Source organism: Tiliqua scincoides, chromosome 3, assembly GCF_035046505.1.
Source record: "Tiliqua scincoides isolate rTilSci1 chromosome 3, rTilSci1.hap2, whole genome shotgun sequence".
NCBI classification, from domain to species: Eukaryota; Metazoa; Chordata; class Lepidosauria; order Squamata; family Scincidae; genus Tiliqua; species Tiliqua scincoides.
Genome location: NC_089823.1, coordinates 100,295,696 through 100,314,095, shown reverse-complemented (window position 1 = coordinate 100,314,095; position 18,400 = coordinate 100,295,696). Strand labels below are relative to the sequence as shown.

Here is an 18,400-nt window from a genome sequence, read left to right as displayed (position 1 = left end):
TAAATGGAAGTCTTGCCCTAATGACGAGAATAAAAAGGAACATAAACTGTGGCAAAAGAAATGTAAGAAAGTGATATGGGAGACCAAGAGAGACTATGAGGAACACATGGCCAGCAGCATTAAGGGGAATAATAAAAGCTTCTTCAAATATGTTAGAAGCAGGCAACCCACCAGAGAAGTGGTTGGCCCTCTGGATGGTGAGGGAGGGAAAGGGGAAATAAAAGGAGACTTAGAGTTGGCAGAGAAATTAAATGAGTTCTTTGCATCTGTCTTCACGGCAGAAGACCTCAGGCAGATACCACTGCCCAAACGGCCCCTATTGACCAAGGAATTAAGTCAGATAGATATTTCAGACCTCATTGATAAATTAAAGATAAATAAGTCACCGGGCCCTGATGGCATCTACCCCAGAGTTATTAAGGAATTGAAGTTGCTGATCTCTTGACTGAAATATGCAACTTGTCCCTCAAAACGGCCACGGTGCCAGAGGATTGGAGGATAGCAAATGTGATGCCAATCTTTAAAAAGGGAAAGAGGGGGGACCTGGGAAACTATAGGCCGGTCAGCCTAACATCTATACCAAGTAAGATGGTGGAATGCCTCAAAGATAGAATCTCAAAACACATAGACGAACAAGGCTTGCTGAGACAGAATCAGCATGCCTTCTGTCTTGCCTCATGAACCTTTTAGAATTCTTTGAAAAGGTCAACAGGCATGTGAATGTGGGAGAATCCGTGGACATTATATATCTGGACTTTCAGAAGGCGTTCGACATGGTCCCTCACCAAAGGCTACTGAAAAAGCTCCACAGTCAGGGAATTAGAGGGCAGGTCCTCTCATGGATTGAGAACTGGTTAAAGATCAGGAAACAGAGTGGGTGTCAATGGGTAATTTTCACAATGGAGAGAGGTGAAAAGCAGTGTGCCCCAAGGATCTGTCCTGGGACCGGTGCTCTTCAACCTGTTCATAAATTACCTGGAGACAGGGTTGAGCAGTGAGGTGGCTAAGTTTACAGATGACACCAAACTTTTCCAAGTGGTGAAGACCAGAAGTGATTGTAAGGAGCTCCAGAAGGATCTCTCCAAACTGGTGGAATGGGCAGCAAAATGGCAGATGCGTTTCAATGTCAGTAAGTGTAAGGTCATGCACATTGGGGCAAAAAATCAAAACTTCACATATAGGCTAATGGGTTCTGAGCTGTCTGTGACAGATCAGGAGAGAGATCTTGGGGTGGTGACGGACAAGTTGATGAAAGTGTCGACCCAATGTGCAGTGGCAGTAAAGAAGGCCAATTCTATGCTTGGGATAATTAGAAAAGGTATTGAGAACGAAACAGCTTATTATAATGTTGTACAAATCTATGGTAAGGCCACACCTGGAGTCTTGTGTCCAGTTCTGGACGCCACATCTCAAAAAGGATATAGTAGAAATGGAAAAGGTGCAAAAGAGAGCGACTAAGATGATTTCTGGGCTGGGGCACCTTCCTTATGAGGAAAGTGTATTGGAATCTCAGTAGATCTGGCAAGGAGGTAGGGTGTGCTGTCAGCAGTGGCCCCTTTAAGGGTAAGGGCTGGGCATCCAGCAGAGTGTGCTGCACAGCTGCAGCCACTTGAAGGCAATAGGGCCTTCAGGGATATAAGGAGCACCTGAGGCAGGAAGGGTTTGTGGGTACCAGAAGGAGCAAATCTTAAGGAAGGACTGACTGGATTAATGGACTAAGGCAGGGATGCTCAATAGGTGGATCGTGATCTACTGGTAGATCGCGAGGCAAAATGAGTAGATCATGGAGTGCCAACCCCCCCCTTAGGTGCCTCTTGGAGGAAACGCCAGGAGTAAGGCCCATTGTACTCAATGGGGCTTACTCCCAGGTAAGTGTGGCTAGGATTGCAGCCTTACAGCCTAATCCTAGGCATGTCTACTCAGGAGTAAGTCCTGTTATACTCACTGGGGCTCAAGGTACACCAACATACATTGTACACATAAATGTTATATGTTATGATGGTGCGAACATTGTAAAAAAAACTCTGGTAGATCTCTGGGCCTTGCTGGGTTTCAAAGTAGCTCTCGAGCCAAAAAAGTGTGAGCACCCCTGGACTAAGGAATTGATGGCTAATGGACTGCTGATGGGCTGATTGGTGAATGGACTTTGGAGACTGCTGGAACAGACTGGTGGAGACACTGGAGTTTGATGTGTGGCTGCTGTGCCCAAGACCTGTTGAGGACCAAGGGTCTGCTTTAGTGGCGGGAGGCTGCTGGCAGGAGAGAGGACCTCGGCAGGTTGAACAGGCGAGCTACCCTGGAGGTGGGGTCCAGCAGGACTGCAAGGCAGAACTAGGGTCATTCTTGGGTTAAAAAAAAAGGGGTGCTAATTAGCTAAATGTGGGCATAATTCTCCAGGCAGAGCTTAGATTGGGATTTGGCAGAAGATAAAGGCTACAGTGTTTGGGCCTCTTCAGCCTAGAAAAGAGACGCCTGAGGGGGGACATGACTGAGACATACAAAATTATGCATGGGAAGGATAAAGTGGATAGAGATATGCTCTTTACACTCTCACATAACACCAGAACCAGGGACATCCACTAAAATGGAGTGTTGGGAGAGTTAGGACAGACAAAAGAAAATATTTCTTTACTCAGCGTGTGGTTGGTCTGTGGAACTCCTTGCTACAGGACATGGTGATGGCATCTGGCCTGGATGCCTTTAAAAGGGAATTGGACAAGTTTCTGGAGGAAAAATCCATTATGGGTTACAAGCCATGATGTGTATGTACAACCTCCTGATTTTAGAAATGGGCTTTGTCAGATGCAAGGGAGGGCACAGGATGCAGGTCTCCTGTTATCAGGTGTGCTCCCTGAGGCATTTGGTGGGGCCACTGTGAGATACAGGAAGATGGGCCTATGGCCTGATCCAGTGGGGCTGTTCTTATGTTCTCTTTTAAGGTTCAGAAATGCACAGCACAGTGAATGCAATAAATGACACAATCCCTTTGGCTATGCACTGATCCTGTTATTACAGTCCTCAATATGGCAGGCATTACAGGTCAAAAACCCATTTGTTTGAAGAACATGACTTCCTAATAAAAGGAGGCAAGAAGTATGGTTCTTGGAAGCACACAGCTGAAAACAACTAAAGGTATTTGCTCAGTTGAAGTACTCACATTTGGCTTGCAGAATCTATCCATCAGTAAATGGCCCCTGCAAGCTGCTTTGCAGAGTTATATCAGAGATCAAAACAACTGGTGTCAATACTGCCTCAACATAATATGTGCAGCCCTGATACTTGCCATGGTTTGGCCAGAAGCCTATGCTACAACAGTCTGAGTATAACAGATAATTCAGCTTGAATGTTTTTATTATCACATCCTTTGTCTCTGCATCCCCTGCCTCAAAGTGAAGCAACAAGCACACATTCCTCTAAGTTTGAAGAGTGCATTCATATCAAGTCTGCTGTCCCTTTAAACTGCAGACTCAGGAAACGGATTCAGGGCCCGATCCTGAAGTCGGCGCCGACGCACATTGTTGCAAACATAAGACACTGGGCCTTACTGCAGGCCCAGTGCCAAAACTAGCCCAGCGCAAGCCTGCACTGGGCCAGCCCTGGTGCAGGGTCCACAGTCTGCTGCCCAGCACTCTGTGTGAACGCTGGGTAGTGGAGAGGTAAGATGGCATGGGGGGAGGCGTAGGAGAGGTGTTCTGGGGCGGGCAGAGGGAGGGAGCAGGGTGGGAGGGGTGAGACCAGAGGAGCTTAGTTCCCCTGGATCTAGAGCCCTGTGTTGGGGTGTGCGGTCTGACACAGGACTCCTTGATTCTGTGCTGGCTAAAGAGCCCCCACAGAATTGAGTAGCCCAATTATGGGGCTACTTCCCTTCTCCAAGGAGCCTCCGCAAGCTACCCAGCATGCTCAGGATTCCACGGCAGCGATTTTGGCACCATGGGAGCCCCGTGCTCCAGGCAGTTCAGGATTGGGCTGCCCTTCCTGACAGTTGCTACTGAGTATTTTAAAGGAGGCACATGCCAAATTTATATGTGCACACTCATTTTACTCGATTAAGGATTTACATACATTACATTTGAGCATCCACATTTGTGTACAAAATATAAAGTGAGAACAGGATTTTAAATGCTCTAAAACAGAAATTTACATGGGATTGCTTCCATAGTAGTTTATTGGAGACCAAGATCAAGTTTATACAGATTTCAAATGCAGTTGATTTGCATGCTCTGCCCTAAGAATATCTGGGAATGTGTTATTGCAGTCCAAAAAAATGTGATTGGAAAGAAAATCTTTGCCAGCTTATTGCAAATATTTGCTCTAGCTAATTCTCTTAAACCTCTATATCCCTACAGAAGAAGCCATGCCAAAACTTTCAGCTAGGTTTACAAAGGGAAATGAGTATTCTTAAGGAGGTTTCCTTTAAGTTACTTTCTCAGAGCACAATCCTAATTTGCCGCGGAACCAGGTAGGCTGGTGAGCCTGCACTGTATCCAGTGCAAAGTTTGGGGCTGACTGCAGACCAGCCCGGGGCACAGGGAAACATTTCCCCTTACCCCGTGTCATGCTGCAGCAGCCCCATTGGGTCTACTTGGATCTGTGCCATCTGACAAGATGGTGCAAATCCAAGCAGCCCTAGACTGCCCTGGGCTGCCTGGGATCGAGGTTAGGATCCGGCATAACTGCTGGGTCCTAGCCCCACCTCCTGTCCCCCACCCGCCTGCCCCCGGGAACATCCACCACCCACCCTACTCACCCAAAATGCCTCCCTCCTGCCTCCTTCCCACCCTCCCCCCCAGACACACCTCCAACCCCTGCATCAGCTGAGCTTGGCCAACATAATTCATCATCTCCGTGGAGCCCATGGTGGCTCATGGAAGCCTATCTCCCCCGTGAGTGGCGCAAAAGTGCTTTACAGCACTTTTTCGGCACTCCTGGGCTGGCGCAAGGGACTTGTGTCGGCCTAAGTACCTCTCAGGATTGCGCCCTCAGTTGATTAAAACCCATTTTTGCCCAGCCCACAGGTGTACACATTTGATCGCTGTTACAAATATGCAGCATTGGGCAGAAATGGCTTAAGAATCCACTGCATCATGTTCCAACATATTACAGAACAGATTAGTAAAGCTCCAACATCAAAACTAGAACTCAAATGGTAAAGGAAGATGGCTATTCCAGGACTAGCATACAAGAGGGTCCTCTGGACAATAAGCAAGGATGTGTGAAAGGATTACAGCTGGAAATAAGGTATGTTCCTAACCAGGGAGTATCCTTTCCTTTCATTGTGACTGCAAACATTGCCTGGATGGCTCTGCCCACTTGAGTACAGACCTACAGAAGCCAGGGCTGGCCCATCCATGAGGCCAACTTAAACAGCTGCCTCAGACAGCAGATTGGTGGGGAGCACTCTTCTCCTCCTGCCTACTTACCAGTTTTGGACCTACCATAAGGTCCGATGGGGCAAAAGCCCCAGGCACGAGGCACCAGGACTCTGCCGAAGCCTCTCCAAGGCTCCCAACAGGGGCAGACACAGTTTATAGCATCAGGGAACCTCACAGAGATTTCCCCGATGCATTCCTGGGTCACATGAGGCTCCATGAGCCTCAGGTGAATGGGGGGTGGATTTCTGCATGGGGGGGTGGCGATAGCCGGGGGGGGGGTGCCATCATGGACCTTTGCCCCAGGCATGGGGCTGGGGATGTCCGCTGCTGCTACTTACCTCCACTGCTCCTCCTCACCCCATTCCCTGGATTAGAAGAGGTGGGAAAAGAGGAAGAGGGAATGTGGAGGAAAGGAAAGGGCTGAGCTAGAACACTGGAGAGTGGGAGGAGCAGAGGTTGGCATATCATCAGGTAAGGAGGAGGCAGCACCTGGGTGTGAGTCTCAGACATCAGGAGATCTTGGACTGACCCTGACGGAAGCAGGGGCCAGCTCTGCACTCCCTCCCTCTTGCAACTCTTCCTGCAACTAGCACATCACCACCACCTAATCTTTTGTGCATCTTTCTGAAGGCCCCTGACCTTCCCTAAAGGAATTCCTGAAGGCAGCTGCGTGAGTAAGGCAAGGCAAACCCACTGCCAGAGACCCAGGAGATCCCAGGAGAGTGTCAGAGAATCAGGAGGAACAAATGGGAGGACATTCTAGACTGACTGGCACTAAAAAAAGTGGGAGTGTTCTGTTCTGAAAATATCATTAATGTGAGAATGCATTTTCTGACAGGCATCTGTCTGCTAGACAGATATTGGCATCCCTGCAACATAAATCCAATTCCCTGCTTAATCATTTAGGCAGCTGGCATCGTAAGTACCAGGTTTCAATTGACTGAGGTAGACCAAGTGTATCAAAACATTGCCTGCCATGTATTTTAGCAATATGATCGTGTTAAATGGCCACAAGCCAAACACTTTCCCCACCATTGAGTGTTTATGTATTAATGTTCACTGTCCACAGGGAGTATCAGCTATCCAGTTCTCAATGTGTTTCGACTGTCTTTTCAAAGTTTGCTGGTGCCAACTAGGAAACACATAAAAGACTTCCCCAGCCATTCTATCTTCACCCTTGCAGTAGGACAAGCCCCCCCCCAAGACTAAGATCTCATTTCAGAAACTCTCTGTGTAGTTTAACATTCTTTGCCACACCTGTATAAGAGAATGTTTGTTTGCCCGTGCAAGTTATAATTTGATCCAATTACAAATACAAACATAATTTGGTAAATGAAAATGTATGTGAACATAATTATAAATGTAATGCTCTCTCTCTCCCTCCTATTATTGAGATCCTAATATAATGAAAATATTTATAAAATATGTGGATGTGGGACTGCTATGGCACCCTACACCTTTGGCCTCAGACCTGTTAAGGATGAGGACTCCATCCTTGTCTGTCTCCCTTGTCAGTATTCCTTTCAGTAGCTCCATCCCCGGACAAGAGACTGCCTGCCGCTTGTCATCCTCATTTTCTCCTCCTGGCTGACTCAAAAGAGTGGCACATTGTTCTTCCCCAAATCCCACAAGAACTCCTGGCTGCCAGCAAGTCATCAATGTCAACTTCCCAGCAACTGCCTCCCAGCTGGACTCACTAGTTTCTTTTCCCAAGAACCTCCACAATGCCAGTTCTAGTTCCACCTGACTTTGGATTTTGAGGGTTTCATTTGCAATTCTGCCACCCCTTGCCTTCAGGAGGTTACCTGAACAGTTATGACATGCAAACCCCCAGATACAATTTTCCAATTTTGCCTTCCCCTGTTTTTTGCCGATTGTCACCATTGCTCCTCCTTGTCACCTCAACCACTGCTGGACCACTGCTATCACCTCAACCTTGTCACCTCAATCTCAGCCACTGCTGAACTGTGGGCAAGCACACACGTCTTCTGTGGCCACAACTCACAAAGGCCCAGTGCAGATGTAATAATAAACCATGATTTAGCATTATGTGAAGGAGCTGTCAGGAACTGCTGGCTGGCATACTTCTCCTGCCCCGTCCTCCTTCTAGTGATCCAATTCTGGTTTGATAGCCAGGTTTGTAAACAAACTAAGATGATATAAACTACTCTTGCCCATATTTGAACAAAATAGGAAACTGTAGTTTGAAGCAACTACAACCAGATACTTCCCATCTTTTCACCTCAGGCTCAGGAGAAGGAGAACATGAGATCAAGGTCTGTGCCTGTTTATTCTCATAATGACAAACCATGCCTTGTTGTTAAATCCAAATCAGGTTAATGTGTGTCATTTTGGTTTTCTAAGGTTGAAAACCTTCAGGGCAGGAGAAAACAGAAAGTGTGGTGAGGAACACAAATAAACTGGAAGATATCTTTTCTCTAGCTATTTATTGGTACACAGGAACAGTGAACCAACCACGCAACAGTGGATACCATACTGCTACAATAGAATATTAATTGACTCTTAGCAGAAGAATCAGTTTCAGTACTTAAATGGAATAATATATTGTGTTGAATTGTTTATTCTTAATAGAATCTGCTGGAAGTAGCACTCCACTTACTCTACTTAAAAAAAAAATTCTTACTATTTTAATAGTAGCATTTCCAAAGCAAACCATGTATTAAATATTGGTCAACAATCTTTCTTCAATGTGCCCTTTTAATTATAGACACATCTCCAAATGAATAACCATTCAGAAGTGCAAGACATATTACAAGAGATTTTAGAATCTTCTATACTATTTCCTTGAAAACACAGTGGACTGGGTTAAAGAGAGAAATGCAAACAACATTTATTGCAAGATCACATATTTAATGAAGAAAATATATCTTAGAAAATGTATTTTGTCTACTCATATCTTATAGCAAAGCTACTGGTTTATACGAACAGCCACATACAATGACTGATGTATTTCATTAATAATGTGTCATTCAAGCAACTACAGTAAATGATCCAAAGAATGCAAGAATCCAGGGCCTCAGGATTGCCATTCATAAAACAGCAATAGCAAGAGACGTTATGTGAAGAGGGAGATACACACATGGGGCTGTTCACACATACAGGTATATGAGTTGGCTTTTTATAACTTGATAAGTGCATCAAACACTTATTGAATATCAGCTGAATATGTGAACCAGCTCCACTGAAAAACACTGACTCCAATCTAAATGTACACCTGTATCACTAGCCATGTAAGCAGCAAGACTGCCAAACAGTTGTTCAACCAAGAAAGAGGAGAGGGCTACTAAACCCAGCTTTCTGAACAATTAACTGATCAATGTTTATATACACACACACACACACACACACACACACACACACACACACACACCTAGGGGTGCAATCCTACCCTGCACTGGAACAAGCAAGTCAAGAGGCTTGAGCTGTATCCAGCACGGGTTAGGGGCCCAAAGCAGCTGAGCCAGAGCTAAGGGGAGGCTTTCCCCCTTACCTCCAGGTAAGGCACGCTGGCCCCTATGGGTCTCCTTGAACGTGCACCACCTCCTGAGGTGGCACAAGTCCAAGGAGAACAGAGCGACTTGAAGCCGCTCCGAACTCCCTGGGAATGGGGGTTGGGATCCAGCATAACTGCATCCTAATTTGCCCCTTCTCCCCCCCCCCCCACTGGATACAGTGTGCCTGTTTTTGGTATGGCTGCACTACCGGGGGACGGGGACGGGACGGGACACAAAAAGGATAGGATTGGGCTCTAAATGCAGAAAATGTTGACACATAATCCTTGCATCAGTCGATAAATATTTTCCTTCATTTTATATTCAGTAATACGTCTGTCCTAGAATTGTTTATTTTTAAAAGTGAAGTTAATTTCAGGACAATTTAACTTCCAAAACTGCATACCTTTTTCTTATTCAAACCCTGCTGCGAACTACCATATGTGTATTCACTAGCTGATATAATGAAAATAAAATAATTCTTTCCCCAAACCAGAACAAAATTAAGCAAAGTCAGTCGTATATATACATACACACATCCTGTAATCTATTTAGTGCAAAACACAGAAGCTGAGCAAGAGAAAATAACCAAGGCGGCGCAAGAGTTAATCACAAAAGGGCAAGCTGTGCCTAATGCCAGCAGAGAGTTTGTTCCAAACATGCAAGAAACATGACTTGCATAATGAAAAATCATATCTTGCCTTGCCACAGGATATGGTGTACAGAACAGATCTTCTGTAACAGCTGACGTAATGCGGTTTTAATATAGCTTTCATAAGAAATTTAATTTCAAAATCTGCTATGTAACACTTTATGATTCACAAAGAGTTTGTATTTACAGGATTCAAGAAGACAGAAGTATAAATGTGATAGATACGAGGGTCAGTCCAGAGGTAACTGAAACTGCTGCCTCAATGGGGATATGCGTGTTGCTCCAGTAGCTGGTGATGCTCTCCTGTTGGTTATGTCTAGTAGACACTGCGTCTAGTTCACTTTCCTTGTGTAGTTTCTATTTGCGGTTAGCTGTTTTATGTATAGTACATAGTCTCTCTTGATAGACACGCGCACGCACACACACACACACACACAGCGCGCAACAAAACTAAAGGTAGGTTTTGGTTGATTTTTAAACACACTCTGATAAGCAGAGAATTGCTAGCAGCTAGATAAGAGACAGAGGCCACCACCAGCAGGGATAATGTGTTTAAATAGCATCATACCAGTTATGAACAAGGTTTCTAAAATTATGAATCGTGTAGAAAAAGTGGATCAGGATAATATTTTCTCCATCATCATACAAACTGTGAGGTCACTTGGCTAAGTTCAACTTATTCAGTACAAAATGGACAGAGCACACACTTAACTCACGAAATGCACACCTACAAAATGTGGTGATGTCCACTAGCTTACAGCTCTATCCTACACTTTCTGCATCCACTGCATCCTGCATACTGATCAAGGACAGGGCCGGCTGGGAGAGGTAAGAAAAAATCTTTTTTTTTTTACCTTCCTAGCCACCATTTGGTCCCCAGGGGAACTCCTCAGATATGCTACAGCTGGTGAGGCTCTTAGGAGACTGCCAGGAGCCTTTCAAGCCCAGGACGGCATTCTGGATCCAGTGGAGCCCAGTGCTACTGAAATCCACCTCTATCCCACCACCAGTCCACCCCATAGATATTGCCACCTCCAGCAGCTGCTCTTCTTTGCCTTCAATTATGTGTGATCACTGGAGGTAGGTAAGGCTCTGCCTCTAGTGACCCTGACTGCACCCCACTCCAGTGCAGTCTTCCCAGCCCTCAGAAGGCCTTAGGTAGGAAGGACTTCTAAGGCCTCCAGGGGCCTTCCTCAGGCTAGAGAGGCTGCACACCATGACGCAATCAGCAGGACTGCTAAAACATTGTCTTTGAAACGCTTTTAAAGGCCCTTACATGAGAAGAAGAATCAGGCTCAGAAGGAGGTAAATTTGCAAGGGGCATGTTATCATCCACCTTAGACATTTGAGCATATCACAGATAAGTCGAGGGCAGGTTTTGAGCCAAAAATCATGGAATTTTCTATGTCCCTCAGATGTCGGAGGGTTAAACTCAGGGAGGACTGACTATAATTTTGTCTGTTTTTATCAAAGGCCAGATCCTGAAAAAATAGTTGGTAGCAAATAATACTACCAGTAATAGTTACCTAAGAACTGTGCAGTTTCTATTAAAATAGAGATCATGATACATTTTTATTCATTAACTTTTAAAATTCTGGTTCTTTTTGTAAACACTATCAGAGTAAGTGTACTGTAAAATATATACCAGGAGAACCATTAATCAAATCTTTCTTTAAGATGCATGGTGTGTTAAACCAGAGGCTCTACATACAACAACATTTAATACGTATAACATATACAACACAACATATAACACATAACTGGGAGTGTGCAATTCAATTCACATCAGAGAGACAAGGAATGAGTATGAGCAAGCGCAGCTACAGTTGAAACTCGATTTACTCAGAAGTAGACCCCTTTGCTTTCCATAGGTGTTCTTAAATAATACACTGAATTGTAGCCTCTGACTTTGTTTCAGATGGAAATGAGGATTACATCTGGTGTTTAAAAAACCAGACCTCTGCTAAACATTTGCAAAATGGAAGGTGGGTGCAGAAGTGTCTGGTGTGATCCTGCCAAAGAGAATGAGGTGCGCTTGATTGAAATAGGAGCTTTGAGCCCTGGCTTACTTTTTTCTCAAGAGGAGTGAAAATGTTAACTTTGGCTGCTGCTTGCCCTGGAGACTAATTGCCCTGTAGCCTGACTGAAAGGGGGGGGGGAATCTGAGCCTTGCCACTGTTTTTGCATAGATTAAGAAGGTGCTTATGCAGTACTGTTCCCCCCTTCTGTATAAAGGAATAGCCCGGAGGGAAGGAGGGAAGAACTTATTCTTCTCCATGTCCTTTTCCTCTCCTCTGGGCTTCTCTTGGCTGTATGAACAGCCCTGACCCCAGAGTGATCCGCAGCTAAGGCGAGAAAACAATCTAAGGTTGGTTTATTGACATAAATTTTTCACCTTATAGGTGAGTATCTATAGTAATTTCATCATGTTTCCAAGGGCTATCTGACAGGCACAATGGAGTTAAATTAACAGCCCAATTCGATTTGGCTTCAATGCTGCCCAAATTAGTGTTCCAGTGGTGCTTCCTGCCTTACGACAGTTGTAGAAGCCCTGTCAGCACCTTGTGAAGCTGTGTGCTTCCAGAACATTGGGAGAGAGACCCTGCTGAAAAAGGCCCCCCAACCCTGCTGGGTTGGCAGGGGGAGGGCAGAATGGGGTGGAATGGGGAGGGCGGGAACATGATGGAAGCAGGAGAGAGTGAAACCCTGCATGGGTGACTTGCACTGAATGCTACCCCCTCTGATAGTAGCTGGCACACTCCCTTTGTCTCCTTGGCTTTGAATAGGATAGCTGGCACAGGTCTGAGAAGACCCATAGGATACGCACCAGAACAGGTGAGCCTGGTTCAGGGGGTGGAATGGGATGGGGGAGCGGTGAAATAGGGCAGGGGGAGGGAAGAATGGTGAGAAGATGGAGGATGGGCAGATTGGACTCAAGAGAGGGCACGATCAGCAGGAGTGCACACCAAATCACTAACCTCTTCCTGGGCCTGATCTGCACAGAGCAATGACTGAGCTGCTGCAGGTCTGTGTTGCCCCATAGCAGTTGCTAGGGCTTACCCCGGGGCCAGAAGTCAAATGTCCCCTTACCCTGGCTCCATCAGATGAAAATCACCTGCACGATGCAGTGTGGAAGCTGTGCCAATGCTGCTGCATGACCACATTGGCTGAAAATATTCACTAATACTGGGAGATCTCTATCTATTTGTCTGTCTGTCCCAGACATCACCATGCAGATGGCAGCTTTAAGGCTGTCCTCAGTTCCACCATTCTCCACAAGAGAAGGGAACTTTCTGTGCTTTTACAGAGTGATTGTTTAACCAGGAACAGGGCTACAATTTTTTTGGCAGAGGCAGGGAAACGATGCGGCTTTTGCTGGTTACTACTATTTGCTTTTGCAGTATGCTCCCCTGGGGAGAGAGCAACACACTGCACTGTGTTGCAAACAAATTCCACAGCTTTTCTTCAAAACACAAAGCACAGGAAAATGAGCAGAAGAACCGGGATTCTAAGGATAACCTTTCATGCCTTATTGGCTGCAATGCAGTAATCCATTTTATCTGCTACACACATATGAAATGAATAGTGCCAAACAAAAAAAGAATCATTTTCCAATACATGCTCTTTTTGTTGCACCACTAGGAGTTGTCTAGGAAGAAACAGTATAATGTCTGAGAAACACAGAAGAGCTAGAAAGCTTCCCTTCTGCTTTTTAAGTGCCCACTTGCAAGCTCTGAAGTATTAAATGGATTTTTTTTCATCAGATGGTAATAACAGCTTGATACTAGCAGCCCTCTTTCAACACACCATGTGATATGATATCCAAACTGAGCAAAAAAAAAGGAGAAAGCTGTCAGAACTGTGACATTTTTAGACAAACACAAGAATATAGAAAACAAATTCTTAAGTGAAATATAGACAACGTGAGCATCTGACCCAGTTTTGTATTTCTGAATATACCACTCTTTGAGAAGCCCACTGGGATATCACTTCACTGACTTCTTTTACATCCCTGGTGACTAATTTTTAGCAGAGGTCATTTTTGGAGCTGAGTAGTGCCTGCAAAGCCTGTGATACTGGTTTTGCCTCAGGCCACGTCTGCTTGAACCAGGACTGGCAAAGGACTCCTTAATTTCTTTCCTTCCTGGTGTAAAGGGCAACAAATGCCTGGGACAAAGGCAAGCCCCTCCTGTTTTATGCAGAAGACTCTTAGAAAGTGGCTGGGCTAGATAATAAAGAGTGAGGTATACTGGGGGAGCAGGGATTATGCTGATAGCCCAGTGGAAACCACTGAGGTTTAGCTGTAGGCCCTGGGACATCAGTTGCCTATTCTGCTCTAAAATCCTTTCTCAAAACACATTTCTCCATCCAACCATTCCCTCCTGTTCTTCCACCCACTTCTCAATATCTATTCAACAAATCCCCACTCAACAAATCCCCACTCTAAATACTCCTTCGCTAGCGCCAGCATGCACTAGCCATCACAAATGTACCATAAAATACATTTGAGACAACTCGCGTGTAAGTAGCACTGGCAGGAAAGCATGTGCCATTGCACCAATGCTGTATCCTGACCAGCTGCTGATGGCAGAGGGAAATGCTGTGCTGAGCAACACTGGGGTAGGGCAAGGGTGGAACAGGGGTGGGACAGGCCCAGGAAGAGTGAAGGATTGGTGGAGGAGGCCTCGGCCATATTCTATCCTCCCTCCTGGGCCTAGAAGCCCTACCTAGGGGTTACTGGACTTGTGCCAGCTAAATAGACAGAGAGAACTATACCAATTCAGATCTGAGATGAGGGATACCACTTTAATAATACTTCACATAATCATCCCTCTGTAAACAGAAAAATAAGCATATCAGAGAGAAAGGTTGTCTCTTATCCCTTTGCAGGTTCTCTTTTTGCAGGCAGTTTTAAACATCTGGTTGGAAACATTTATAAATGAGATTCCTCCACCTTTACAGGCTGAAGTCATTCAGTCTATTCGACCATCTCTGAATTGGACTACTTCATTCTGCTGCACATGGGCATCAGGACAAAGTTTAGCATTTTATTATCTATTCTAGACAAATCATTTGTTCACATTCATCCCTTGAAATACTTGTCTCACTCATTCATCCCCTCACTCTCACCTACTATCAAACTTTCAGCTGTAAACTTCTCAGGACAGACATTTAAACTGGAAAATACCATATATTTTGATAGTACTGACAAACAACAACCCACATGTTGAGGTGGGTTTACTCATTTACTCCAATCTGATAGCTTGTCATAGTGAAACACCTTATTTGTTTTTTAAATGCTTTGCAATGAAATGAAGTTTCCCTATGAATCCATCACTGATTAAGAGTGCCTGGTGTGACTCAGGTCACATTCTGTCTTGTTCTCTGGTGCCTCCCACATCACTCTGCTTTGAACTCCCTCCCTGCCACATGCGCTTCTAATCTGCCTGCTGCAGTCTTTAACACTCAAGTTCTTGTGGGAGTTTGTTACTGTTCCGACCAGTCAGCAGTTTATCCCCTGGTGCAGTGTAGGAACAGACTGAAACAATTGCCTCACCTATATACTGCAGGCAGTTATTTCAGGGATAATTGCAGAGTAATTAATAAATGAAGTTGTACAGGACTGTCAGATGAAGAAACAAATTGGAGCTACAATCCAAACAGGGTTTATTTCTGAGTGCTGAAAGTGCAATACGAGTCCTGAAAATCAATGGGAATTTTGCCACTGACTTCGGCAAGAGCCGAACTATCTGTTACATTAAGTACGTGCTTGAAGCTGATGTGCTTGTGCTTTACTCTTTAAATAGCATACATGGGGGGAAGGTGACCTGAATTCAGAACATGGAGGAAGGGGTGCGCTTTAATTTTTTGCCCCCAATCATAGTTCTGATCAAGATCAGGCTCCTCTCTGACTGCTATTTGTGTCAGGAGAAAAACTGCCACTGGTGCCAACCACAGCTTTTCTCCTGCAGTCATGCTGTGGTGTGCATATGTGTGAAATCTGGATTGAAATCAATTTGGGTGAAGCATTCAAGTCCCTCTCTGCTGATCTAGACATACTCTCTCAGTCCCCTTTCCCCCCACCTGTCACACACATACACACATGCACACGCAATGATTGCTATTTAGAGAGTAAAAAAGAATAGTCACATCCAAGCACAAAGAATTATGTAATGTGTGGTTTGACACTCAGAATGGGTGTAAGGGATTTAAGATTCTGTCATGGTCGTGCTACTGAAGCGACTGGCAATAATTGGCTAAGCAGTCAGACTTCCATATTGGCTGAGCTGCTTAAACAGAGAAAGAATGTGTCCAGGAAAACAGGAGATACTGGTATGTACAGGATACAGGTAAAGGCAATTGGCAATGGAACTAAGGGTTGGGACCCAGAAGCGGGTCTATGGAAGGGGAGCACAGGAAGAACTAAAGACCAGAGATGGCAGTCTGAGAACAGAACTGAGGGCCCAATCCTATGCAGTGCACACTGGTTCACCACCAGCACACACTGTCACAAATGTGCCATAAGGCACGTTTGCAGCCCTCAGTGCCAGTGGAGCGCTGGTGCTAGCTCAGCGCTGCTGGCACTGGACTAGTGCTGGTGGAGCACCAGTGCTCCACTGTTCGGCGGTCATGTGGACTGCTGGGCAGCAGAGACGTAGGTGGAGGCATGGGGGGAGGCGGGGAGAAAGTGTTCTGGGGTGGGGAGGTGGAGGGAGGGTTGGGAGAGGTTGAGAGACTGCAGGGAGGAGGTGTGGTGGGGGAGGAAGTGGGGCAGGAGGAAGGTGGAACCTGAGCCTGCTTGTCGGGCCAATACAGAGGCTTTTAATTCTACACCAATACTTGGGTCGCTGTAGAATCAAGTAGCCCCATTGTGGGCTACCCACCTTACCTGGGGGAAGAGGATGAAAGTTCCCTTCTCCTGTAGAGCTGCCGGTGCTGCCCGCTGAGTGCGCAGGATGCAGTGGCAGCCATTTTCAGCACCACTGCAGCCCTGGGTACCGGGCAGCTCAGGATTGGGCTGCCCAACTGTAGAGAAAATGAGAACAGGAGAGAGCACACTAACTGGTCTGAGAAGGCTGTAGTCTCGTGCTTGCGACATTTATGCAAATTTAATATAGCCTAAGCATCTTTATAGGCGTTGTTGAAGTAATTTATTGTCAAGAAGGAAAAACTGAGCTTAGCTAAAGCTGCCAAAGACCTATCGAGAGTCCTGGTTCATACTTAGGAGTAGATATCAAGATTGTATGGTACATGTCAACCACCTCAGATACATAACATTATCAGGACAATAGATGTGGATCCATATTCTTATTCCCAGCTAGCTGAGCTATTTTCCCCTAGCATTACAAGTTAGTCATAGTAAAACATGTGAGGAAAATATTGCCCCACAACCTCCGCAGAAAAAGAATAGAAACATCTACATGGGGACTATTTATCACCTTTTTGAGCTCTTTGATCTCACAATTATACCAGTTATTACCATGTGAAGGCACATTCACAAGAATTATGAGGTGAAAAATAACCTTTCAATATTTTTAATATGTCACAACATAGTGTATGCATGTGAAAAAAGCTGAATGACAGCAAATACCAGACTATCAATAAAACAAGCCATGACAGCATTTTCAGTGAGTTGAAAGTAATGACAACAAATGCTGTATGAAATTAATACACTTCTCAGAAGATACAATTTTTAATATTGGTATGTGTCAACAAGACATTTCTCTTATTTCTGTGTCTCTAACAGTACATTTCATCAGTATTTTCTTTAAATCTCCCCCCAAATTTAATTTGTTAGTTAAAGGGTATCTTATAAAGAGTTTAAAATGAACATATTGCATAATTTCTGTTGCTTTTCTTCCTAGCAGCATGTAGACACATGGGTGATTGCCTAATTAAACAGTACTGCTACAGGAAGAAAATTAGCAGCAAACCTCTTTAGATGAAAATTGCATGAAGAAATCATTAATCTGTTGACAAAGTAATAGAAAGACAACCTATGAACAGAAATGCATCTCTGTATGGAGAAGTCATTTTAGGCTGTTTGGATATGACGGAGGTGGATCCAGGAGTCAGGAAGCGCAATTGCCTCATGCTTCCTGTCCCCCCTGGAGCGACGTACAAACTTCAAGAGTGCGAAGATGCGTGTTGGGGGGGAGGGGGTAGCTTAATAAAATGTATCTGGATTCTTAAATTAAGCTGTAATGCCTGTGGCAGAGAAACTGCTGTGAATCTTTTCAGAAAACCTTACAAGCTATTTTAAATAGAAATCTTCTCTTTTTGAATAGTCATTTATCGAATTAATGGACAAGAATGTTTAGCACCTGGATTAAAATCTTGTATTCCATGAAGGAAACAGTAAACCTCCACCCTACTCAGTGAGCGCATTTCTCACTGCTCAGTTCAGAGTCTCAGAAATGAAGCTCTATCATCTTACACCTCCAAGTGTTCTGACAATGCACCTCTTCTCAGCTCAGGAGCAGAGAGCAGCTGATGGTGGTGGTAGGAGAGCCCAATTATCAGGGATGCAGCGGCAAAAGAGCTTCCCCAGGCTAGATACGGCCCACAGGCCTTATGTTTGACACCCCTGGTCTAGACCATCATCTTGCTCAAGGCCTTGTTGAGATAGTGCATGGAGTTCTAATGACATAAATCTATACTGAACACAGTTCTTCACTTCTAAGCAAACACACAGAGACAATCATTCTCATGTACCCTTTATATTTATTTGGAATATTTTAAATTCCATTTTTCAATTGTTATACAGTTGTTTTAAACTATTAGAACCCCCTCCAAGAGTTTGGAATGAAATTATCTATTCTAGACCTTTAAATGAAGTTTTCCAAGTAGGAATAAGTGGCAGG

The 18,400-nt window shown here is 44.8% G+C and overlaps 1 protein-coding gene across 3 annotated transcripts in view; it reads right to left on the bottom strand.

Moving 5' to 3' along the window:
• The window catches only part of LOC136644003 (fibroblast growth factor 14), a 346,427-nt gene that overhangs the window by 240,076 nt on the left and 87,951 nt on the right, over window positions 1-18,400 (bottom strand). Inside the window, exon 1 of one of the 3 annotated variants that reach the window (XM_066619461.1) lies at window positions 16,426-16,542. The exons of the other annotated variants lie outside the window; for them this stretch is intronic. The gene's annotated coding sequence lies outside the window, so the exon portion shown is untranslated. Of the gene's footprint in view, window positions 1-16,425; window positions 16,543-18,400 lie in introns of those variants that run through there. 3 annotated transcript variants of the gene reach the window in all.